Here is a 26,535-nt window from a genome sequence, read left to right as displayed (position 1 = left end):
AGCCTGATAAATACATCGGGCTGCCACCTAACCTAACCTATTGCGGAAATCTAACCCACAGTTTAGTTCAATATTCACTACGAATACATGGAAATGAAAAGCTAGAGTCCTTCCGTTTATCTATCATCTTTACGATAATCCATAATTCTGGCCTCACATTTCATGAACCTGGCTATTGTCTAAGTTAAAACATCAGTATTTTTCCCCCTCAAAGTCAAAACCATAGACAATGAAATTAAAAATGAAGTAAATATGAATTATTCATAGACAAACAAAATCATTAACCAGATATTTTATCGGGTTACGATGATTGTTAATAAGAAAAAAAAAACTATTGTTTTTGTTTTTTTATTTTTTTATTTTTGTTTTTTAACTTAAACAGGCTGAATATAATCCGATTAATTTAATCATCATTATGCATCATTATGACTATGGAACAAGTGCAGTTTGTGTGCTGAATGTATGTATAACGAAATTTCATTTTGTTTCGGTTGTGATTTGTTTTTTATAGTTTTTGCTGTAAATGATCATTTAATTATTATTCAAGTCAAGAAATTTCACAAAGCTTATGCCAAGATCATGGAAACTTGATATTCAACACCTCTTCTTCTCATAAAGTAATAAAAAATTATAGGTCTTTTTGTTGTTGTAATACCATACCAAAATCATTGCACATCATTTATTAAATAACATTTTATCGTTTAGCTCGTGGTCAATCTTTTTGCAAATCAATTGACTCACTTTTGTGTAAACTGCTTTTGAATGCAAAATGGCGTACAATTTCAGATCATAACCACGTTTATATTTTAATTAAAAATTTATGAGCGTCTTGTGTTCTTATAGATGATTTTATATAATTTGTATGCTTATGTGAATTTTAATATATTCTTATGTTTTGATTTTACAGAACTTTGGAATTGGAAGAAGTAGAGTAAAGAACTCATAACTAACTGATTGTAAATGGTAAGTTCAAATTTGAATAAAATTATATAGCAAAAATTTCAAAATTGATGTTTTAAATTTGAACAAATTTTAAATTTGATATGCAAAATATAGCAAATAGAAGATACACCGGAAAAAAAAGTGAACTGTTTTATAGGAAGAAGGAACTACCACGCACGAAAATTGAACTAAATTTGATTTCACATTTTGAGATTTCCACAAAGCGTTGTTAAAACCAGGAAATTTTAATGCCCTGTTGTACTTTTTAACTGCAGTTCACGAAATTATATCATCTTCATAGAAGAAAAAATTAACTAAAAGTAAAGAAGAAAACCATTGGAGCCAAATCATGACCATTTTAACCATACAGTAGTTCATTCTTACTATTATTGGGAATCGTACGAAAATTTTCATTTGTTTTAGTTCATATTGAACTTATGTGTACGGTCATTGAACTTTATACTCACGTTTAGTTCATAGAATTTTTGAGACATACTTAAAAAAAGTCAATCAATTCAATTTTTGAATTCGTCTTTATTATCTTTTAGATATTGTTTATCTTTTAGATATTGCTTAAAAAAGTAGGATTTCATTAAGCTTTGGAAAATTTCCATAAAAATAATAAAATTTAACTACAAGCAAATAATTTTTTTCCAATAAAGTTAAATTTAGCGTTAGTTTAACTACGGATTTTTTTTTGCGTACAGAATGAGATTTAAATTTGACATAGTAGGGACCTGCTCCGAACTCTGCTCGATCGAATTTCCCATACCATTTACCAGATAAGAGCATCCAGTTCAAAATCTGGGACTTGCCAGTTCTTGGTCTCAAAAAATTGCTGGATTGGTGTAAGTGGGTCCCTTGATGCTTACGACTTTTTGACTTCGTGGTCATCCGCAAAAAATCGGAAATTCTATCCAAATCCTAAAAAAATCGAAAATTTGGATGTAATCCGGAAAAAAATCCAAAATTTTATATGAAAAACTTATTTTGATCATATCTCCTAAACTACTAGGCATTATGGACACAGTTGGTAGGGTTCTAGCAAAAATTGTAGATTTTTTACTGTTTGGTAGATTGGTAGAATTCTTGATGTTTTGGTAGAATTTGCAAAATATTCCTCACCAATTAACACCCAGAAAAAAGGGGCTCTAATGCGAACTGAACTTTATTTTAGTTCATGAAGATTAGTTGATGACGTCAACTAAAAATAAGAAAAAAAAGTCGTATACACACAAAATTGTATACACACAATTTTACTACAAAATAAAATAGTTCATATTTTCCTAAAATGGTAGAAGTTTGCTTAAATTGAGTTCATAAGTCTCTCAAATGAGTAAATTTTATTAAAATTGTACCTGTCTTGAACTTTGTACAGCCCTAAAGACATTTTAACAATTTTTAAATCAATTTTTTTTTTCAACATATGAAATTTTCTTAAACAACAGAAAAAAAAATTAATTATTTAAAAAAAATCTTCAGTTTAACAAAAAGTATTAACTTATTTATAACATGTTACAATTACAAAACTATTTTAGTTAAAATTTTCTTCCACTGTGTTCTCACTTTTTTTTTAGTAAAATCTTGACAAAATCTTCTATAGATATAAAATTTCGACAAAACTGACTATAGAAATAATATTTTGACATTTTCTAAAGAAAAAAAATTTTGACAAAATTTTTTATAGAAATAAAATTGTGACAACATTCTTTATAGATGTGACATAATTTTCTATACAAATAAAATTATGAGAAAATTTTCTATAAAAATAAAATTTTGAGAAAATTTTCTATAGAAATAACATTTTAACAAAATTTTCTATCGAAATAAACTTTTGACACAATTTTCTATCGAAATAAACTTTTGACAAAATTTTCTATAAAATAAAATTTTGAAAAAATTTTCTATAGAAATAAAATTTTGACAAAATTTTTTATAGAAATAAAATTTTGACAAATTTTTTTTTATAGAAATAAGATTTTGACAAAATTTTCTATAGAAATAAAATTTTGACAAAATTTTCTATAGAAATAAAATTTTGACAAAATTTTCTATAGAAATAAAATTTTGACAAAATTTTCTATAGAAATAAAATTTTGACAAAATTTTGTATAGGAATAAAATTTTGGCAAAATTTTCTATAGAAATAAAATTTTGCCATAATTTTATATAGAAATAAAATTTTTACAAAATTTTCTATAGAAATACAATTTTGATAAAATTTTCAATAGAAATAAAATTTTGACAAAATTTTCTATACAAATAAAATTTTGACAAAATTTTTTATAGAAACAAAATTTTGACAAAATTTTCTATAGAAATATTATTTTTTCATTTTCTATAGAAATAAACTTGTGACAAAATTTTTCTATAGGAATAAAATTTTGACAACATTTTCTATAGAAATAAAATTTTGATAAAATTTTCAATACAAATACAATTTTGACAAAATTTTCAATAGAAATAAAATTTTTACAAAATTTTCTATAGAAATAAAATTTCGACAAAATTTTCTATAGAAATAAAATTTTGACAAAATTTTTTTATAGAAATAAGATTTTAACAAAATTTTCTCTAGGAATAAAATTTTGACAAAATTTTCTATAGAAATAATATTTTTTCATTTTCCTTAGAAATAAAATTTTGACAAAATTTTCTATAGAAATAAAATTTTGACAAAATTCTTTATAGAAGTAAAATTTTGACAAAATTATTTATAGAAATAAAAATTTTACAAGAATTTCTACACAAATACTATTTTGACAACAATTTCTATATAAATAAAATTTTGACAAAAATATCTATAGAAGAAAATTTTGTATACATATGAAATTTTGACAAAATTTTCTATAGAAATAAAAATTTTACAAAAATGTCTATACAAGTAAAATTTTGATAAAAATTTGTATAGAAAAAATTTTCTATACAAATAAAATTTTGACAAAATTTTTTATAGAAATAAAATTTTGACAAAATTTTCTATGGAAATAAAATTTTGACAAAATTTTTTATAGAAATAAAATTTTGACAAAATTTTCTATGGAAATAAAATTTTGACATAATTTTCTATAGAAATAAAATGTAGACAAAATTTTCTATGGACATACAATTTTGACAAAAATTTTTATAGAAATGAAATTTTGCTAACATTTTTTATAGAAATAACATTTTTACAAAACTTCCAACTACAAAAGTTTGATAAATCATTGCGAAATGAGATTTTTCTATTTGATAGTTTTTTGATAAAATTTTCTTAAAAATTTAGTAGAATAGTTTTGGCAAGAGTGGCAATCATGATCATAGAACGTAGAGGAGGTTAGGTTGAAGTGGCAGCCCGATTTGCTTTCAGGCTCACTTAGATTATTCAGTGTGGAGATTAATTTGTGATCTAAAACCATCGTAAACTTGCAATAATCGTGGTCACCGCAAGAAAGTTAGATCACCACCAAAAAAATTTTCAAATTTTTATATGAAAATGTTTATGTTTATATTCAATGTATCGCGATAAATGCTTATCTCATCTTCAAAAAGTCTAAATTTAAAGAAATGATTCCTCGATCTTCTGAATGAATTAATAGCCTTTTCAATTCTAATTTTCGAAAAGTTAAGCGACTCCGATGTGTCTTGCTAACGTTTAACGAATACTAATGAGTTTTGTTGACAAAATAAAAAAATCTCAACCGGTTTAAATTTCAATAACAAATGAATTATAATAAAATGAAATTGTCATCGTTAAAATACTACCATACTACAAACACACTCCCTAACAAAAATATCTGACAAAACTAACCCCAAGAGTCAAGGTCAACATTTCTCACAAAACGAAGAAAAACCCGAAAAAAATTTGAATACAAACAATTAATAAATATTCGATATAAGAGAATATATTTTAATAGTGCTCTGTGTTAAACAGTTGAAAGATGACAATTAGTAGTTGTTGACAAATGATATGTATCGACAATCGTTTAAGTTTTTGAATTATTAAGTGTTGCCGAAAACTATTAAAGAACGACGATTAACTATGAAATGTTTTGTATATGTTATTAGGAAGAAGGAAATATATTTTGAAAATATCTCAACAATTAAATTTTTGAAATAGATATCATAAAGATTGCAATAAATACAATAACGTTATGTTAAAAAATCTATTATTATAGAAGATTTTTTTAGAAAACTTTGTATGGAAAACAATGTTGTATATGGATCATTCCACTAGAAGTTGGATGGTTGCGACAATAGTAATTTTAGATATTTATTATTTAGATTATTGTTTTTATTTAATAAAGAAATACATTTTTGACAAAATTTTCTATAGAAATAAAATTTTGACAAAATTTTCTATAGAAATCAAATTTTACAAAAATTTTCTTTAGAAATAATATTTTGACAAAATTTTCTATAGAAATAAAATTTTGACAAAACAAAATTCTATAGAAATAAAATTTTGACAACATTTGTTATAGAAGAAAAATTTTGACAAAATATTGCATAGAAATAAAATTATGACAAAATTTTCTACAGAAATCAATTTTTGACAAAAACTTATTTCCAAAGACTTCAGTTGGTAGAATTAGATTATTGTTTTTATTTAATAAAGAAATAAATTTTTGACAAAATTTTCTATAGAAATAAAATTTTGGCAAAATTTTTTATATAAATAAAATTTTGACAACATTTTCTATAGAAATCAAATTTTACAAAAATTTTCTTTAGAAATAAAATTTTGACAAAATTTTCTATAGAAATAAAATGTTGGCAAAATTTTATATAGAAATAAAATTTTGACAACATTTTCTATAGAAATAAAATTTTGACAAAAAATTTCTATAGAAATAAAATTTTGACAAAATTTTCTATAGAAATAAAATTTTAACAACATTTTTTATAGAAATAAAATTTTGACAAAATATTGCATAGAAATAAAATTATGACAATATTTTCTATAGAAATCAATTTTTGACAAAAACTTATTTCCAAAGACTTCAGTTGGTAGAATTAGATTATTGTTTTTATTTAATAAAGAAATACATTTTTGACAAAATTTTCTATAGAAATAAAATTTTGGCAAAATTTTTTATAGAAATAAAATTTTGACAACATTTTCTATAGAAATCAAATTTTACAAAGATTTTCTTTAGAAATAAAATTTTGAGAACATTTTCTATAGGAATAAAATGTTGCCAACATTTTCTATAGATTTAAAATTTTGACAAAATATTCTATAGAAATACAATTTTGACAACATTTTATAAAGATATACAATTGTGGCAAAATTTTCTATAGAAATAAAATTTTGACAAAATTTTCTATAGGAATACAATTTTGAAAAAAATTTTCTATTTTCATTTGTTCTGTTTTGTTATTGTTGGTTTTGTTCTTTAAGCATTGTTGTTGATTTTTTTTTATTGCAGCTTAAAACCATACATTGACTAAACTACAATTGTAGCTTAACCAACAGAGGAAAAGAATGTTTGTCAAATTTATTTGGGCAAAGACCTATAGACTGCAAGATGGTTGAATGGACGCACGTTTCGGAATTACCACATTCCTCATCAGCATCCTCTACTTGCAGCAAAACTATCAACCAATTATCAGAATAAATTCAGGCAGTTTATTAAACCCAACAAAAACCACACTTGAACCGTCCGAAAAAAGGTTTTACATTGATAGCCGGCTTATGCCGAAATAAATTCGAAACAAACATATCTCTTTTCCTATGCCACTGTCAAATCATCGATTTGAATTCATTTTCTATGAAAACAAAATTTTTAATAGAAATAATATTTTGACAAAATTTTCTATGGAAATACATTTTTGACAAAATTTTCAATAGAAATACCATTTTGGCAAAATTTTTTATAGAATTAAAATTTTGACAAAATTTTCTATAGAAATCAAATTTTGACAAAATGTTCTATAGGAATATAATTTTGACAAAATTTTCTATAGTGATAAAATTTTGACAACATTTTCTATAGAAATAAACTTTTAACAAAATGTTCTATAGAAATAAAATTTTTACAAAATTTTATAATGAAATACAATTGTGACAAAATTTTCTATAGAAATAAAATTTTGACAAAATTTTCTATAGATATAAATTTTTGAACAAATTTTCTATAGAAAAAAAAATTTTACAAAATGTTCTATAGAAATTCAATTTCGACACTCTTTTCTACGAAAATAAAATTTCGACAAAATTGTCTATAGAATCAATTTTGACAACATTTTCTATAGAAATAAAATTTGACAAAATTTTTAATAAAAATTAAATTTTGACAACATTTTCTATAGAAATAAAAATTTAACAAAATTTTTCTATAGAAATAAATTTTGACAAAATTTTCTATAGAAATAACTTTTGACAAAATTTTCTTTAAAAAATTTTGTAATAATAAATTAATGATTTTTCAACATAAAAAAGGTCGAAGAAAATCAAAAAAAAAATTTTTTTTGACTAAATTTAATATGAAAATAAATTTGAGAAAAAAATTCTTTATAAAGAAAATGTTGACAACATTTTATTTCTATAGAAAAAATGTACAAAATTTTCTATAGAAATGAAATTAGAAAATATTTTCTATAGAAATAAAATTTTGACATTTTCTATAGAAATAAAATTTTGACAAAATTTTCTATAGAAATACAATTTCGACAGGCTTTTCTATGAAAATAAAATTTCGACAAATTTTTCTATAGAAATAAAATTTTGACAACATTGTTTATAGAAATAAAATTTTGACAAAATTTTTTATAGAAATAAAATTTTGACAAAATTTTCTATGGAAATACATTTTTGACAAAATTTTCAATAGAAATAACATTTTGGCAAAATTTTTTATAGAATTAAAATTTTGACAAAATTTTCTATAGAAATCAAATTTTGACAAAATGTTCTATAGGAATATAATTTTGACAAAATTTTCTATAGTGATAAAATTTTGACAACATTTTCTATAGAAATAAACTTTTAACAAAATGTTCTATAGAAATAAAATTTTTACAAAATTTTATAATGAAATACAATTGTGACAAAATTTTCTATAGAAATAAAATTTTGACAAAATTTTCTATAGATATAAATTTTTGAACAAATTTTCTATAGAAATAAAAATTTTACAAAATGTTCTATAGAAATTCAATTTCGACACTCTTTTCTACGAAAATAAAATTTCGACAAAATTTTCTATAGAATACAATTTTGACAACATTTTCTATAGAAATAAAATTTGACAAAATTTTTAATAAAAATTAAATTTTGACAACATTTTCTATAGAAATAAAAAATTAACAAAATTTTTTTATAGAAATAAATGTTGACAAAATTTTCTATAGAAATAACTTTTGACGAAATTTTCTTTAAAAAATTTTGTAATAATAAACTAATGATTTTTCAACATAAAAAAGGTCGAAGAAAATCAAAAAAAAATTGTTTGACTAAATTTAATATGAAAATAAATTTGAGAAAAAAATTCTTTATAAAGAAAATGTTGACAACATTTTATTTCTATAGAAAAAATGTACAAAATTTTCTATAGAAATGAAATTAGACAATATTTTCTATAGAAATAAAATGTTGGCAAAATATTTTATAGAAATGAATTTTTGTTTAAATTTTGTCAAAAATTTTCCATAGAAATGAAATTTTTTAAAAAATTTCTATAGAAATTTGTTATAGAAATGAAATTTTAACAAAATTCAATTTCTTTAAAAATTTTAATTTTCGTGTTATATCATACGATCCATTTTGAGAAAGTTCTTCCTTTTTGTTGGTGCAATCTAAAATCATTAAAAAAAAAATTAAAATTCGACACATCTAGAATTATACACCCAGAGAGTTGCCGCTACTAGGAGAGATCATTCATGCATTCCGACCACGCAGATCGGTGAGGACCTGATTGAAAAAGGATCCCACTATCTTGTTATTTTTTAAAGCATATTGCTGGAAACTAACATAGGTAGTGGTACGAGTCTTCCGGAATTTCCTTGACATCGTGTCATGTCATCATCTTTAAGGCCTGCTCTTACCATAGGATTCCCATGTGTGTCATAAACAGTATAATGTCAATTAAAAGCCTAAATTCCTGTCTATTCCTCGCCATCAAAATTTCGCAATTCCTACACTGATTGTTGACCTAATATGGAAGATTGTGCAGCCGAAATTTTAGGACCCGAAATTTACACAATGCTAAGGACAAACTTCTTTAAAATAATGACATTTCAAAAATGTTTTTCTCTAAATTTTCGTCTCTCTGTTAAAGTCAAAATCTTTTTTCGTCCCTCCCTCAAAGGCCACCGACTTTAGGGGTGGCCTTTGAGGTAAATTTCCCTTGCCATTGAGCCAAAACTAGAATCGGGTAGCACTCATCCTAAGCTATCCTATATATATGTATATCCGTAAGATTTTATCTTGAATCTCTACTCGTCGCATTTTTGAGAATCCACAGTGATAATATCACATATAGTATGTTGAGGAACATGTTGCCATTGAAATGTTGCGAAACATTTTTTTGTCTAAAAATCGAAATATAGGCTTGATTTTTATCAATATTTTATATAGTAAGGAAAAAAACTAAATTGCTTTTATAATCCAAATCAATTCTATGTCTGCCTACCAGATTGAGTGACGTTTTGTTTTTGTTGATCTTTGGTATAAATGACATTTTTTATTGAAAAATTTATTTTCGCCAAGAAAACTGGTCTAAAGTCTATTTTTCTTGTACCCTCAACATTCCTTAATAGAGACCCACGTCTCAACTCCTGCTTTTCATAGGAAATGTATGGAAAAGTCGCTTTATGGTATTAACTATGAATGTGGTTAATCTTCACATTCATTGTCATGTATCAGTTATCAATACATTTCCTGGTTTTTCCCCCTCCTTAGGAAAACACTTTCTTTGAAAATCTCTGGATGTTTTTAATACAAACTACACACGTTTCCTGGTCTCTTAACGCTTGTTAAATCACACTTATTTGGTCAGTTGGACATAATTTTCTTTAGCGGACTTCTTGTCGGTGGAGTCGATTGGCTAAAAAGCCATAATAAACTAAAGCGAATAAAACAAAACAAAACTAACTTGGTATATACATTTAAGGTAAACAACTTGAACGTGAAACTTACATTTTCCGTGAAAGAAAATCGAATCAGAAATCAAAAGTAGGTTTATTGTTACTATAAAAGCTAGCCTATTTAAGTCATATGAATATAATAATTTTCTCAAAATGGTGAGACTGAAAAAAATTAGAAATAGAAAATTGGAAAATACACAAACAATACCCCATTGACATGATAGCATCGGTGAAAATTATGTTACATATTTAGTTCATAATTTTCTCCCCCTTTTACATACATTTTTTCGCATATCTTCCTTTTTACTATGAATTAATTTTGAAAATTTCTTTGGTTATAAAAAAAAATGAATGAGCTTGAGTTTGGTGTTCATGGCTCATAACAAAATTGGCTATAGCATTTCATACCCCCACTTCCGCATGTGAATTTGTTAGAGGGTACTGGTTTGTGTTGCACAAAACTTTTCCTTTTCATTTATTTGGTGGAGAATAGCTTTTCTTGGTTTCCCATCGATGGATTTTTCTATACAGTTAAATGAAAAACCATGATACATGTGAAAAAATATATTAATAATGATAGAACAAAAACTCAATTTAACTAGAATTTTTATAAGAAAATTTATAAAATCATGCTATTCAATAAAAGCAACATGTTGTGGGGACATTAGAATGTTGCAGAAATTTATTCATGTTTGCAGGAACATTGACCATGATTGAATCAGCTGTTCGCTGCACAGCTGTTCAAGAATCACAAAAGGAAAATCAAATTATTTAAAATATTTTATAATTAAATCTGAAATATTCTCCGGCGCAATGTTTCAGATCTATTTTCATGAGTGATATAGGATAGCATATTGCGAATACATAATTTTAATTTTAAAAAATTATGATATTTAAAAAAACCAACATGTTGGAGGAACATTTGTATGTTGCAATAATTTCCCCATGTTGCAGAAACATTGAAAGTGATTGAATCAGCTGTTTAAGAATAGAAATAAAATTTTGACAAAATTTTCTATATAAATAAAATTTTGAAAAAATTGTCTGTAGAAATAACATTTTGACACAATTTTCTATAGAAATAAAATTTTGACAACATTTTCAATAAAAATAAAATTTTAACAAAATTTTCTATAGAAATAAAATTTTGACAAAATTTTCTATAGAAATAAAATTTTCACAAATTTTCTACAGAATAAAATTTTCACAAAATTTTCTATAGAAATATAATTTTTGACAAAATTTTCTATAGAAATAAAATTTTGACAAAATTTTCTATAGACATAAAATTTGACAAAATTTTCTATAGAAATAAAATTTTGACAAAATTTTCTATAGAAATAAAATTTTGACAAAATTTTCTATAGAAATAAAATTATGACAAAATTTTCTATAGAATAAAATTTTCACAAAATTTTCTATAGAATAAAATTTTCTATAGAAATAGAATTTTTGACAAAATTTTCTATAGAAATAAAATTTTGACAAAATTTTCTATAAAAATAAAATTTTGACAAAATTTTCTATAAAAATAAAATTTTGACAACATTTTCTATAGAATAAAATTTTCACAAAATTTTCTGTAGAAATAGAATTTTTGACAAAATTTTCTATAGAAATAAAATTTTGGCAAAATTTTCTATAGACATAAAATTTGACAAAATTTTCTATAGAAATAAAATTTTGACAAAATTTTCTATAGAAATAAAATTTTGACATAATTTTCTATAGAAATAAAATTTTGACAAAATTTTCTATAAAAATAAAATTTTGACAAAATTTTCTATAGAAATAAAATTTTGACAAAATTTTCTATAGAAATAAAATTTTGACAAAATTTTCTATAGAAATAAAATTTTGACAAAAATTTCTACAGAATAAAATTTTCACAAAATTTTCTATAGAAATAGAATTTTTGACAAAATTATCTATAGAAATAAAATTGTGACAAAATTTTCTATAGAAATAGAATTTTTGAAAAAATTATCTATAGAAATAAAATTGTGACAAAATTTTCTATAGAAATAGAATTTTTGAAAAAATTATCTATAGAAATAAAATTGTGACAAAATTTTCTATAGAAATAAAATTTGGCAAAAATTTATGCAGAAATAAAATTTGGCAAAATTTTATATAGAAATAAAATTTGGCAAAAATAAAGAAATAAAATTTGAACCCCGCAGTAAATGCCGATCTACTGTTTTACAAAACTATTGGCGTGAATTATCATGCCACCGTCTTATTTCGTTAGCTAAATTTTAACTCACCGACGGACAGACATGGTTGAATCGGCAGAGAATTTCCTCACGACGATTGATTTGGGGTTAAAGGATCCAACTTTTATTTTTTCTCAGACAAAAAAAAAAATATTGAAGAATATAAATAGTACATAAAAACATCAACTTCATGTAGAAAGACAAGAAAAATCAAAACTAGGTTTGTGCAGCGAAATTCGAACCAGGAAAGCTTCACTGGTAGTTCAAGAAACATCTTTGAAAACATGTATCTAGGCCAATATACATACCGTAGACACATATAAACACATCAAGGCTGTAGCAACATGTATCGAGAGTAATAGGAAACATGTGGCCAGGTCGATCAACATCATATCATCAATATGGTGATTGGCTTTTATCGGTAATATTTCTAAATGTAGTCTGATGTGCCACTTCTTAGGCAAAGACAATTCCGCCATTATACATCCCTTAGACAAATATATACAAATCAAAGCAACATGTATCCTGGGTCAAAGCCATGCAACATGTATTCAGTGTAAAAACTAACACGTGACCAAGCTCTGGAACATCTCACATGGAGGTTATGCAAAATTGGAGATCGCTTTTGTGAGGGTTATATCTCAATGTAATCCGATGAACCCCATAATATGCAACTACTTGTGCACATTAGCAAGCCGATGTTTTGTTTCTTAAGGACTAGTGGGACTTTAAAAGATGGACGGACAGACATGGTTGAATGGACTCGGACCACGATCATGAATAAGACCAATATTTTGATGTGTTTCTCACAACTTCAGCTTAATGTCAAATGTCAAGAAAAAGTTAATTTTTGCAAAAAGTAAAAAACTATCGATGGTTTTTTTTCTAAATCGAACGAGAACATGTTCACAGATCAATAATTTTCATGGAGAAATCACGAAAACTCGTACGTCAACATTCCGTACACACTTAATAACCTCAAGGCTATAGCAACATGTATCCAGACAACTAGGAAACATGTGGCCAGATCGATTGAACCATGTGAAGTTCGCAGAACCGAAAAAAGTAATCAAATTCAATTCATGAGTACATTATTAGATATTTATTTCTAGTTGCTAGTGCCCGTATAAATAACTTTATTGTAATTTGTAATTATAATAAATGAAATAATAAATAAATAAATATTGATTTATTATTGGTCTTCAGTCTAAAAATGTTGCGCAACATTATCTTAAAGTCAAATCTAAATTGTTTCTTTTATAAAATGAAATATTATTTCCCACATTTCTTTCAGTGTCAATTTTTTTTCCTTTTACAAAAATATTTTCTTGAATCAAAGACACTGCTAATAAGGAAAAAACCTGTTGCTGCCATTTCTTTCATGGCATGGCTTAAGGTCAATTCAGAAACAAACTTGTCATCTCTTTCTGGTTTGATTTTCATTTGTTTTTCTATTTCTTTTGTTAAAAGCCAACTCCCAACTGGTTTTTCACAGAGATTTTTCCCATATTTTTCTTCATAAGATTTTCCTTTGCCATTGTAAGCCAATAGTTGGATTTCTTGTTCACCATAGAGTGAGAAGTATAGCTCTTAAGGAAAATTCATTGTAATAAATAAAAAACCGTTGTTTATGCCATATGCATGGGAGTAAAACTTGTTTTTTTCGGCTTTTTATTTTAGAAAAAATGCTTCCTGATGCCAGACCTCATCTTCTTTAACACTTGTTAAATGAAATATGCACAAAATGATGTTCGAACAGAAAACAAAGATATCTTTGAGTTTATGACCAAAAGTCATTAGAGCTGGCGTCTTAAGTTAATTGTCAGAGTATTAAGAGGTGGTTAAATGTATCCCGGTATTAATGAAAATTGGCAGTTTGCAAGTACTATAGTTAAAGATAATAATGTCTGGTATTAAATTTCCTATAGTAAAATATTAATAGATTTTTTAGATGAAGTTAATATTTTTCCGCATTAATTACATAAAGTCGATGAGGGAAATTGAGAGCGTTTACCATGCAAAAAATTTTGTCAAAATATTATTTCTATAGAAAATTTTGTCAAAATTTTATTTCCATAAAAAACTTTTGTCAAAATTTTATTTCTATAGAATATTTTGTCAAAATTCAATTTCAATAGAAAATTTTGTCAAAATTTTATTACTATAGAAAATTTTGTCAAACTTCTATTTCTATAGAAAATTTTGCCCAAATTTAATTCTTTAGAAAATTTTGTTCAAATTTTATTTCTATAAAAAACGTTGTCCACATTTTATTTCTATAGAAAATTTTGTCAAAATTTTATTTCTATGGAAAATTTTGTCAAAATTATATTTCTATAGAAAATTTTGTCTAAATTTTTTTTCTATAAAAAAATATGTCCACATTTTATTTCTATAAAAATTTGTCAAAATTTATTTTTCTATAGAAAATTTGGTCAAAATTGTATTTCCATAGAAAATGTTGTTCCAATTTTACAAAATTTTATTTCTATTTAAAATGTTTACAAATATATCAAAATTTGTCCAAATTTTAGTTCTATAGCAAATTTTGTCAAAATTTTATTTCTATGGAAAATTTTGTCAAAATTTTATTTCTATAAAAAATTTTGTAAAAATTTTATTTCTATAAACAAATTTGTCAAAATTTTATTTCTATAGAAAATTTTGTCAAAATTTTATTTCTATAGAAAATTTTGTCAAAATTTTATTTCTATAGAAAATTTTGTCAAAATTTTATTTCTATAGAAAATTGTGTCAAAATTTTAATTCTATTGAAAATTGTGTCAAAATTTTAGTTCTATAGAAAATTGTGTCAAAATTTTAATTCTATTGAAAATTGTGTCAAAATTTTAGTTCTATAGAAAATTTTGTCGAAATTTTCTTTCTATAGAAAATTTTGTCAAAATTTTCTTTCTATTGATACTTTTGTCAAAATTATTTTTCTCTAGAAAATTTTGTCAAAATTTTATTTCTATAGAAAATCGTGTCAAAATTTTATTTCTATAGAAATTTTTGTCAAAAGTTTATTTCTATTGAAAATTTTGTCAAAATTTTTATAGAAATTTTTGTCAAAATTTTATTTCTATAGAAAATTTGTCAAAACTATATTTTTCAAAAGTTTTTTTTCTATTGAAAATTTTGTCAAAATTTTGTTTCTATAGAAAATTTTGTCAAAATGTTATTGCTATAGAAAATTGTGTCAAAATTTTTTTTCTATAGAAAATTTGTCAAAATTATATTTTTATAAAAAATGTTGTCAATTTTTTTCTGTAGAAAATTTTGTTAAAATTTTACTAATATAGAAAATTTTGTCAAGATTTTATTGCTATAGAACATTTTGTCAAAATTTTATTTCTATAGATTTTTTCAGCATTTTGTTACTTTTTATAAATTTTTTATAATTTTTTTAAAAATTTTATTTTATAGTAAATTTTGTCAACATTTTATTTCTATAGTAAATATTGCAAAAATTTTATTTCTATAGAAAATTTTGTCCAAATTTTATTTCTAAAAATAAATTTGTCAAAATTTTATTTCTATAGAAAATTATGTCATTATTCTATTTCTATAGAAAATTTTGTCAAAATTTTCGTTCTATAGAATATTTTGCGCAAAATTTATTTCTATAGAAAATTTTGTACAAATTTTATTTCTATAAAAATTATGTCCACATATTATTTCTATAGAAAACTTTGTCATTATTTTATTTTTATAGAAAATTGTGTCAAAATTTTATTTTCATACAAAATTTTGTCAAAGTTTATTTCTATAGAAAATTTTGTCAAAATTTTATTTCTATAGAAAATTTTGTCAAAATTTTATTTCTATAGAAAATTTTGCCAAAATGTTATTTCTACAGCACATTTCGTCAAAATTTTGTGTCTATTGAAAATTCTGTCAAAATTTTTTTTTCTATAGAAAATTTTGTCAAAATTTTATTTCTATAGAAAATTTTGTTAAAATTTTATTTCTATAGAAAGATTTTGTCAAAATTTTATTTCTATAGAAAGATTTTGTCAAAATTTTATTTTTATAGAAAATTTTGTGAACATTTTATTTCTATAGAAATTTTTTTCAAAATTTTATTTAATAGAAAATTTTGTCAAATATTTAGTTTTATAGAAAATTTTGTCAAAATTTTATTTCTGTAGAAAATTTTGTCAAATTTTTTTTTTGCTATAGAAAATTTTGTCAACATTTTATTTCTATGGCAAATGTGGACAAAATGTTATGTCTATGGAAATTTTTTTCAAAATTTAATTTCTATGGATAAAACTGTCAACATTTTATTTTTATAGAAAATTTTGTCAAAATTTTATTTCTTTAGAAAATTTTGTCAAAATTTTATTTCTTTAGAAAATTTTGTCAAAATTTAAAAAAAAATATTTCTATAGAATATGTTTACACATTTATCAAAATTATCAAAAATGTCAAAGTTTTTATCTATAGCAAATTTCCATTCGTTTTGTTTTGTTATTGTTGGTTTTGTTCTTTAAGCATTGTTGTTGTTTTTTTGATTTCAGCTTAAAACCATGCATTGACTGAACTACAAGTGTAGCTTAACCACAGAGGAAAAGATTGGTTGTCAAATTTATTTGGGCAAAGCCCTATAGACTGCAAGATGGTTGGATGGACGCATGTTTCGGAATTGCCACATTCCTCATCAGCATCCTCTACTTGCAGCAAAACTATCATCCAATTATCAGAATAAATTCAGGCAGTTCATTAAACCCAACAATGAACCACACTTGAACCTTCCGAAAAAAGGTTTTGCATGATAACCGGCTTATGCCGAAATAAATTCGTACAAACATATTTCTTTTCCTAAGTTAAAATTTTATTTCTAAAGAAACTTTTGTCCAAGTTTTATTTCTATAGAAAACTTTGTCAAAATTGTATTTCTGTTTTCAAAAAATTTATTTCTATAGAAAATTTTTTTCTAAATCTTTTTATAGAAAATTGTGTCAAAATTTTATTTCTATAGAACACTTTGTCCAAATTTTATTTCTATAGAAAATTTTGTCTAAATTTTCTTTCTATTGAAACTTTTGTCAAAATTTTATGTCTATAAAAAATTTTGTCAAAATTTTATTTCTGTAAAACATTTTGTCAAAATTTTATTTCTTTAGAGAATTTTGTTAAAATTTTATTTCTATAGAAAATTTTGTCAAAATTTTATTTCTATAGAAAATGTTTGCAAAATTTTAGCTCTGTAGAAAATTTTGAGCGGACGGGATGGTTACTCTAGTATTCCTTATTCCCCAAAGAATCCAGTAGCTTTCATACTTGTGGCTTTAAAAAATCAATATTTGCTGCTTTTGCTTACCCCTTTTTTCTATCATTAACTCTAATAATATCCACTAATTTTAAAATAATTAAGTTATTAATAACAAATTAAGATATTTTTTCATCCATGAAAATTGTAAATTGAAATTAACCAAAAAAAAAAAACTCCAAACTATTCTTCGTTTAGGGGAAGGTGTAAATATTTTATTTCATTCACAAAAGACCCAGCTCAGGCCATGGTTTTGTGGTCATATCAACATTTAAGGTTTTACCACAAACCCCAAGAGGAAAAAAAGAGCAAAAGAGATGCATAGAAACACCAAGATTTGCCTTATATTGGGAGTCATTGTAATCACCTTAGCTATGAACTAAGATCACTGGCCCGATACTGGAAGTATGTATGGTCATAATTTTTTTCCTCACCGAAAGAGATTCGTATCTCCTTTAGCAGCAAAACCATAAGATAATGAAAAATGATAATTAATGATTAATACCGCAAAAACCGCATTATAAAACGATTTTGATTTCTGCTACATCTTTTGGCTTTGTCTTCTATTCTGTTTTTATTGTTTTCTTTCTTTTCTTCTAATGATATTTTATATAGCAGGAATCTATGTATGGAGTTTTGAGACTTATGGCACTCTGTTATGACCCTGCGGCAATAAACTGCTACCAATCTGGGGTTTCTGTTTGGATCAACCAATATGCCGTTTGTCGTTCGAATGCTCCACATATATCATTGTCTTGGCTATGATATCTGGCGATATAGTTCACTATGGCTAAGAAAATATTGGCTTATGTTGAGTTTACTGCACATTGTTATGATGGCATAATAGATACCATAAAATAGCTATGACTTATTAAGTGCAATAGAAACAAGTACAAAATGATATAAATATACAAAGATTCGAAACAAAATGTCATATAGAAATTAACTTGAAACATTTTTTCTGGTTAGAATATAAATCCAAGATAATCTCTTTAAAAATCTACCCGCAAGCAATAATTCTTTCGCCCTAACGAAATTTTCGGTACATTAATATCTGCCTGGTGATTAAATTCGAGCGATAGCTCGCGCAACCGTACAGCTATCGTTGCTGCTTACTGTCAATATGTCTTAAAGCAATAGCTGCAATACGACATTAAGGGAATATGTTCCTGTTGTTGTAACAGTTTTTAATGTAGTTTCATCCATGGTTCTGTGCTTCGGTAGTTCAATTAGTAGCCAGATCAAGGAAGTCTGCGACAAGGATGGGGTGTGTCCAGAGTGATCTGGTGGTGAGACGGGTAGGCATACCTGGGCATGCGAAAAGGTGACGAGTGTCATGTGGCCCTTGATTACAGATGGGACACACGTCAGCTACGCTGCTATCAATCACTGATAAGTAGGAATTGAGGCTGCTGCACTTGTCTGATCTTAGTTGGTCCAAAACTACCCTTGGTCTGCTTGGGAGGTCTCTCTCCTCCGGTGCTATGGGCGGATTAGGATTAACGAGAACAGGATTAACCTTGTAGCTTCTCACCGCTTCAGCTACAGCATCCTCATGAATCTTGTTCAGACCTCTCTGGTATGCTGCCTGATCCCACAAACCTTAAAGGTCGATACGGTCAAAATTTGGTCAAGGGAAAACGCGTGTAAATCGGTGAAATCGTTTATTTAAAAAATCAAATTAATTTCTTTTTATACCCTCCACCATAGGATGGGGGTATATTATCTTTGTCATTCCGTTTGTAACACATCGAAATATTGCTCTAAGACCCCATAAAGTATATACATTCTGGGTCGTGGTGAAATTCTGAGTCGATCTGAGCATGTCCGTCCGTCCGTCCGTCTGTTGAAATCACGCTAACTTCCGAACTAAACAAGCTATCGACTTGAAACTTGGCACAAGTAGTTGTTATTGATGTAGGTCGGATGGTATTGGAAATGGGCCATATCGGTCCACTTTTACGTATAGCCCCCATATAAACGGACCCCCAAATTTGGCTTGCGATTGCTCTAAGAGAAGCAAATTTCATCCGATCCGGCTTAAATTTGGTACATGGTGTTAGTATATGGTCTCTAACAACCATGCAAAAACTGGTCCATATCGGTCCATAATTACATATAGCCCCCATATAAACCGATCCCGCGATTTGGATTGCGGAGCCTCTAAGAGAACCAAATTTCATCCGATCCGGCTGAAATTTGGTACATGGTGTTCGTATATGGTCTCTAACAACCATGCAGAAATTGGTCCATATGGGTCCATAATTACATATAGACCCCATATAAACCGATCCCCCGATTTGGCTTGTGGAGCCTCTAAGAGAACCAAATTTCATCCGATCCGGCTGAAATTTGGTATATGGTGTTAGTATATGGTATCTAACAACCATGCAAAAATTGGTCCACATCGATCCAATAATTACAAATAGCCCCCATATAAAGCGATCCCCCGATTTGGCTTGCGGAGCCTATAAAAGAAGCAAATTTCATCCGATCCGGTCGAAATCTGGTACATGGTGTTGGTATATGTTCTCTAATGATCATGCAAAAATTGGTTTATATCGGTCCATAATTATATATAGCCCCATATAAACCGATCCCCAGATTTGACCTCCGCAACCTCTTAGAGGAGCAAAATTCATCCGATCCGGTTGAAATTTGCAACGTGGTGTTAGTATAAGGCCGCTAATAACCATGCCAAAATTTGTCCGTATCGGTATATAGTTATATATAGCCGATCCCCAATCACACAAAAATTGGTCCATATTGGTTCATAATCATGATTGCCACTCGAGCCAAAAATAATCTACCAAAATGTTATTTCTAAAGAAAATTTTGTCAAAATTTTATTTCTAAAGAAAATTTTGTCAAAATTTTATTTCTATAGAAAATTTTGTCAAAATTTTATTTCGAGCCAAAAATAATCTACCAAAATGTTATTTCTATAGAAAATTTTGTCAAAAATTTATTTCTTTAGAAAATTTTGTCAAATTTATTTTTTTTATAGAAAATTTTGTAAAAATTTTATTTCTATAGAAAATTTTGTCAAAATTTTATTTCTATAGAAAATTTTGTCAAAATTTAATTTCTATAGAAAATTTTGTCAACATTTTATTTCTATAGAAAATTTTTTCCAAATTTTATTTCTATAGAAAATTTTTTCCAAACTTTACTTTTATAGAAAATGTTGTCAAAATTTTATTTTGTCAAAATTTTATTTCTATAGAAACTTTAAACTTAATTATATACGTATTTAATCGGCCTTTTTTAGTTTAATATATACCACGTATGGACTATGTGATATATATTACGGTGTTAGGAAGTTTTAAGATACCTTGCCATCGGCAAGTGTTACCGCAACCCAAGTAATTCGATTGTGAATGACAGTCTTCAGTAGAAGCTTCTACGCAATCCATGCTGGAGGGTACATAAGCTTCGGCCTGGCCTGGCCGTATATACTTGTTAAATATTTATCTGATCATCAAAACCTATCTTGTCCCCTTCAATATTTCTATTTCCCTTAGATCTAACAAATTTATTCCAGCGTTTTTTTCACTCCTCGAAACTCCTCTGAACGCGTTTTTGTTATAGCCTACAGATACGTTTTCGATGTTTTTATATCTACTTGCTTTTGCTTTCGTTCAAAATTTTGGAAAAATTTTATCTGTTGCACTTTTCAGTCCAAAAGCAGCCGTAAAAATTTCTTGTCATGAGCCGTAAAATATGCCAATTGTGACAGCAAATTCTCCTATCGACGATTATTCAAAATTATTTTCTTCATTGCTTCAATATTTTTATCAATTGTTGACGTATTCGGTGGACCAGGACGAATATCGTCTTTCTTATCTTATTGGAATTGCTTTAACCACTTATAACACAACTGTATTCTGTTCATAGTAGACTTGCTCAAGGTAACAGTCAACATTTAAGATATCCTTGTCCTTCACGATCCATGGACTTTACTCTATATAAAATATATTTCAAACATCCAGACAAAACTCCAATCTCTTGTATCCTCAACAGCCTTATATAAGTTAATATTTCGATTAGAAAAACTCAATATCCCATCACTCCGAAGTTAATAAAGGCATAGCAGTTCTAATGTCGAAGAAAGTAGAAAAGCATATTTCAGTTTCAATAAATTCGAAAAAAAATATCATCTTTCAATGCAAGCAATATCACCAGATAAAGTCATTAAGATCATTGGACAGTTTTCTCCATCATTCGCCATGGATATGAAAAACACACTGAATAAAACCAACTGATGACTATGAGTGACCAAAGACATGCTGATTTTTGTTATGGAAATCAAATATCGATCAAAGAATGATTGATTTGATTGAAGAAAAATTAGATTTTTGTTTCTAAGGTCACATGAACCAGTTGGCATTAATTTGAGCAATGTCACCTATGGTCGATTGGTAACACTTTACACATCATTAATTTTCTCTCTTTAGATATTATGGGAATTTGAATTCAAGTTTTAAATTTCCTATGGCTATGACAAATTACTGCTATAATTTTTTTAGATAAATTTGCGGTTTACATTTTTTTGTGAGGTAGTGGATTTGAACTTATCTCTCGAGATGATGAATTTTAGTTGTCAATGTGATGAAGGTTATGGTTAATGTTAATAAGAAGAAAAAAAATATTTTTTAAAAGGCCATTTTTTTTTTGGTTCGGAAAATGTGTCATTATTTGATTTAAATTAGTAAGAGTAAACATGTTATCCCCAAAAATGGTGATGTAAAGAATCCACAAAACACAAGTGAAAACTGATATTCATTTATTCCAAATTCCAACAAAATTTAATTCTGGGAATTAAATGACATATACATCTTTGTTAATAGAGCCCATGTCAATTAGAAAACAGCCTACAACCTCCTCCCAAAACAATGACAAAGAAATTGCTCCATATTTTCTATAATAAGCCCTGGCGTTATTTTTTCTCATTCTCATCTATATGAAGTAATTTATTACAATGAACTAATTTTTAAGCGAAAAATTAGCAACAATAGCTTTCGAGGGGGGCAGCAATAGTAGATAAAAGCGGCGGTTTATAAAGTGTATGGTATCTATGGTGTGCAGCTATGTGAGCACTAACTACAGTTTATTGTCACATGTCACGTTATTTGAAGCGAAACAAAAAACTCCACGACCACTACCCCAGGAATGATACAACGTTGTGTTAACTTGGTGGGCGGAGGAGACAAACTCCTTGAGTATGTTCCACGGTTGCCACTCGATCCAAAAATAGGGAGATATTTTTACCAAAAACTACCAAGCAAAAAAAATATTTTTCAAAATTTCATTTCTATAAAAAAATTTGTCAAAATTTTTTTTCTATTGAAAATTTTGTCAAAACTTTATTTCTATAGAAAACTTTTTCAAAATTTTATTTCTATGGAAAATTTTATCAAAATTTTATTTCTATAGACAATTTTCTCAAAATTTTATTTCTGTTGTTGTTTTTTATTTCAGCTTAAAACCATACATTGACTAAACTACAAGAGTAGCTTAACCAACAGAGGAAAAGAATGTTTGTCAAATTTATTTGGGCAAAGCCCTATAGACTGCAAGATGGTTGGATGGACGCACGTTTCGGAATTACCACATTCCTCATCAGCATCCTCTACTTGCAGCAAAACTATCAACCAATTATCAGAATAAATTCAGGCAGTTTATTAAACCCAACAAAAACCACACTTGAACCCTCCGAAAAAAGGTTTTACATTGATAGCCGGCTTATGCCGAAATAAATTCGAAACAAACATATCTCTTTTCCTATGCCACTGTCAAATCATCGATTTGAATTCACATGGCTGGGTTTATATTTCTATAGAAAAATTTGTCAAAATTTTATTTCTATCGAAAATGTTGTCAAAATTTTATTTCTATAGAAATTTTTGTCAAAAATTTATTTCTATAGAAAATTTTGCCAAAATTATATTTCTATAGAAATTTTTATCAAAATTTCGGCATAAGCCGGCTATCAATATAAAACCTTTTTTCGGAGGGTTCAAGTGTGGTTTTTGTTGGGTTTAATAAACTGCCTGAATTTATTCTGATAATTGGTTGATAGTTTTGCTGCAAGTAGAGGATGCTGATGAGGAATGTGGTAATTCCGAAACGTGCGTCCATCCAACCATCTTGCAGTCTATAGGGCTTTGCCCAAATAAATTTGACAAACATTCTTTTCCTCTGTTGGTTAAGCTACTCTTGTAGTTTAGTCAATGTATGGTTTTAAGCTGAAATAAAAAAACAACAACAATGCTTAAAGAACAAAACCAACAATAACAAAACAAAACAAATGGAAAAAGAAGAGGAGGCACGCTCAAAATAAACCCAGCCATGTGAATTCAAATCGATGATTTGACAGTGGCATAGGAAAAGAGATATGTTTGTTTCGAATTTATTTCGGCATAAGCCGGCTATCAATATAAAACCTTTTTTCGGAGGGTTCAAGTGTGGTTTTTGTTGGGTTTAATAAACTGCCTGAATTTATTCTGATAATTGGTTGATAGTTTTGCTGCAAGTAGAGGATGCTGATGAGGAATGTGGTAATTCCGAAACGTGCGTCCATCCAACCATCTTGCAGTCTATAGGGCTTTGCCCAAATAAATTTGACAAACATTCTTTTCCTCTGTTGGTTAAGCTACTCTTGTAGTTTAGTCAATGTATGGTTTTAAGCTGAAATAAAAAAACAACAACAATGCTTAAAGAACAAAACCAACAATAACAAAACAAAACAAATGGAAAATTTTATTTCTATAGAAAATTATGTCAAATTTTTTTTCTATTGAAAATTTCGCAAAATTTTATTTCTATAGACTATTTTGTCAAAATTGTATTTCTATAGACAATGTTGTCAAAATTTTATTTCTAGAGAAAATATTTTTAAAAATTTTATTTCTATAGAAAATTTTGTCAAAATTTTATTTCTATAGACAATTTTGTGAAAATTTTATTTCTATATAAAAATTTGTCAAAATATTATTTCTATAGAAAATTTTGGCAAGATTTTATTTCTATAGAAAATTTTGTCAAAATTTTATTTCTATAGACAATTTTGTCAAAATTTTAATTTTATAGAAAATTTTGTCAAAATTTTATTTCTATAGAAATTTTTTTTCAAATTTTATTTCTATGTTATAGAAAATTTTGTCAACATTTTTTTCTATTGAAAATTTTGTCAATATTTTGCTTCTACAGAAAATTTTTCTCTAAATTTTATTTTTGTAGAATATTTTGTCAAAATTCTATTTCTATAGAAAATGTTGTCAAAATTTTATTTCTATAGAAAATTTTGTCAAAATTTTATTTCTATAGAAAATTTTGTCAAAATTCTATTTCTATAGAAAATTTTGTCAAAATTTTATTTCTATAGAAAATTTTTTCAAAATTTTGTTTCTATAGAAAACTTTGTCAAAATTTTACTTCTATAGAAAATTTTGCCAAGATTCAATTTCAATAGAAAATTTTGTCAAAATTTTATTTCTATAGAAAATTTTGTCAATATTTTGTTTCTGTAGAAAATGTTGGTAAAATTTTATTTCTATAGAAAATTTTGTCAAAATTCTATTTCTATAGAAAATGTCGTCAAAATTCTATTTCTATAGAAAATTTTGTCAAAATTTTATTTCTATAGAAAATTTTGTCAAAATTCTATTTCTATAGAAAATGTTGTCAAAATTTTTATTCTATAGAATACGTTGTTAAAATTTTATTTCTATAGAAAATTTTGTCAAAATTTTATTTCTATAGAAAATATTTTTCAAAATTTTATTTCTATAGAAAATTTTGTCAAAATTATTCTCTATAGAAAATTTTGTCAAAATTTTATTTCTATAGAAAATATTTTTCAAAATTTTATTTCTATAGAAAATTTTGTCAAATTTTATTTCTATAGAAAATTTTGTCAAAATTTTATTTCTATAGAAAATATTTTTCAAAATTTTATTTCTACAGGAAATTTTATTTCTATAGACAATTTTGTCAAAACTATATTTCTATAGAAAATTTATCAAAATTTTAGTTGAGTAGAAAATTTTGTCAAATTTTGAGTTTTATCGAAAAATTTGTCAAAATTCTATTTCTATAGAAAAGTGTCTAAAAATGTTATTTCTACAGAAAATTTTTCTCTAAATTTTATTTTTATATAATATTTTGTCAAAATTTTATTTCTATAAAAAATTTTGTCAAAATTTTATATCTATAGAAAATTTTATCAAAATTCTATTTCTATAGAAAATTTTGCCAAAATTTTATTTCTATAGAAAATTTTGTCAAAATTTTATTTCTACAGAAAATTTTGTCAAAATTTTATTTCTATAGAAAATTTTGTCAAAATTTTATTTCTATAGAAAGTTTTGTCAAAATTTTATTTCCATAGAAAATTTTCTCAAAATTGTATTTCTATAGAAAATTTTGTCAATTTTTTTTCTATAGAAAATTTTGTCAAAATTTTTTTCTATAGAAAATTTTGTCAAAATTTTATTTCTATACAAAAATTGTCAAAATTTTGTTTCTATCCAATCTACCAAACAATGGCAACCGTGGTATGTTCCACAAACTATACACAGGCTTGGTTTTGTATATCGCTGCAGCCCTTTTCCCCTTGCTTGAATTTTTGTTAACTATTGTTTAGGTTGCGCATGCGCAACTGTAACAACAAATTGACTGAGCCATGTCTTAAGCTCTGCATTTGTATTGTCATTTTGTGTCTGTGAAATAACTTCAATGTTGTAGCTGGTTGAAGTTATTGTTGTTGCCGCTTAAGCTACTGCAACAAGCATGTTGAATGGTTTGTCTGTCCGTAGACATGTGACTGCTGCAACTCTAAACCCCAGGTTAGTCTGTCCGCAGGTCCGTTGCGCCTTATCTAACGTTCACAATCGATCATTGAACTTAAAGAATTCGACGGTGTTTTAGTTTTAGCGGTTAAATGTGGTTTGCCTTGAAAGAGGTGCAAATCCAATAACAATAAGAAAGAAAACAACAAATTGAAAACAAATAAAAAAAAAAAAAACACAA

The 26,535-nt window shown here is 26.0% G+C and overlaps 1 protein-coding gene and 1 long non-coding RNA gene across 4 annotated transcripts in view; one reads left to right on the top strand and one right to left on the bottom strand.

Moving 5' to 3' along the window:
- The window catches only part of LOC142230083 (uncharacterized), a 301,427-nt gene that overhangs the window by 132,352 nt on the left and 142,540 nt on the right, over nt 1-26,535 (top strand). For both annotated transcript variants that reach the window (XM_075300716.1, XM_075300710.1), the window contains exon 4: nt 908-963. The gene's annotated coding sequence lies outside the window, so the exon portion shown is untranslated. The remainder of the gene's footprint in view (nt 1-907; nt 964-26,535) is intronic.
- The window catches only part of LOC142230086 (uncharacterized), a 237,170-nt gene continuing 212,272 nt past the window's right edge, over nt 1,638-26,535 (bottom strand). For both annotated transcript variants that reach the window (XR_012720574.1, XR_012720573.1), the window contains exon 3: nt 1,638-1,866. This is a non-coding gene — a long non-coding RNA (uncharacterized LOC142230086). The remainder of the gene's footprint in view (nt 1,867-26,535) is intronic.

Source organism: Haematobia irritans, chromosome 3 (assembly GCF_050003625.1).
Source record: "Haematobia irritans isolate KBUSLIRL chromosome 3, ASM5000362v1, whole genome shotgun sequence".
NCBI lineage: Eukaryota > Metazoa > Arthropoda > Insecta > Diptera > Muscidae > Haematobia > Haematobia irritans.
Note: the sequence above shows the minus strand (reverse complement) of the source record. Positions and strands in the feature narration are given on the sequence as shown.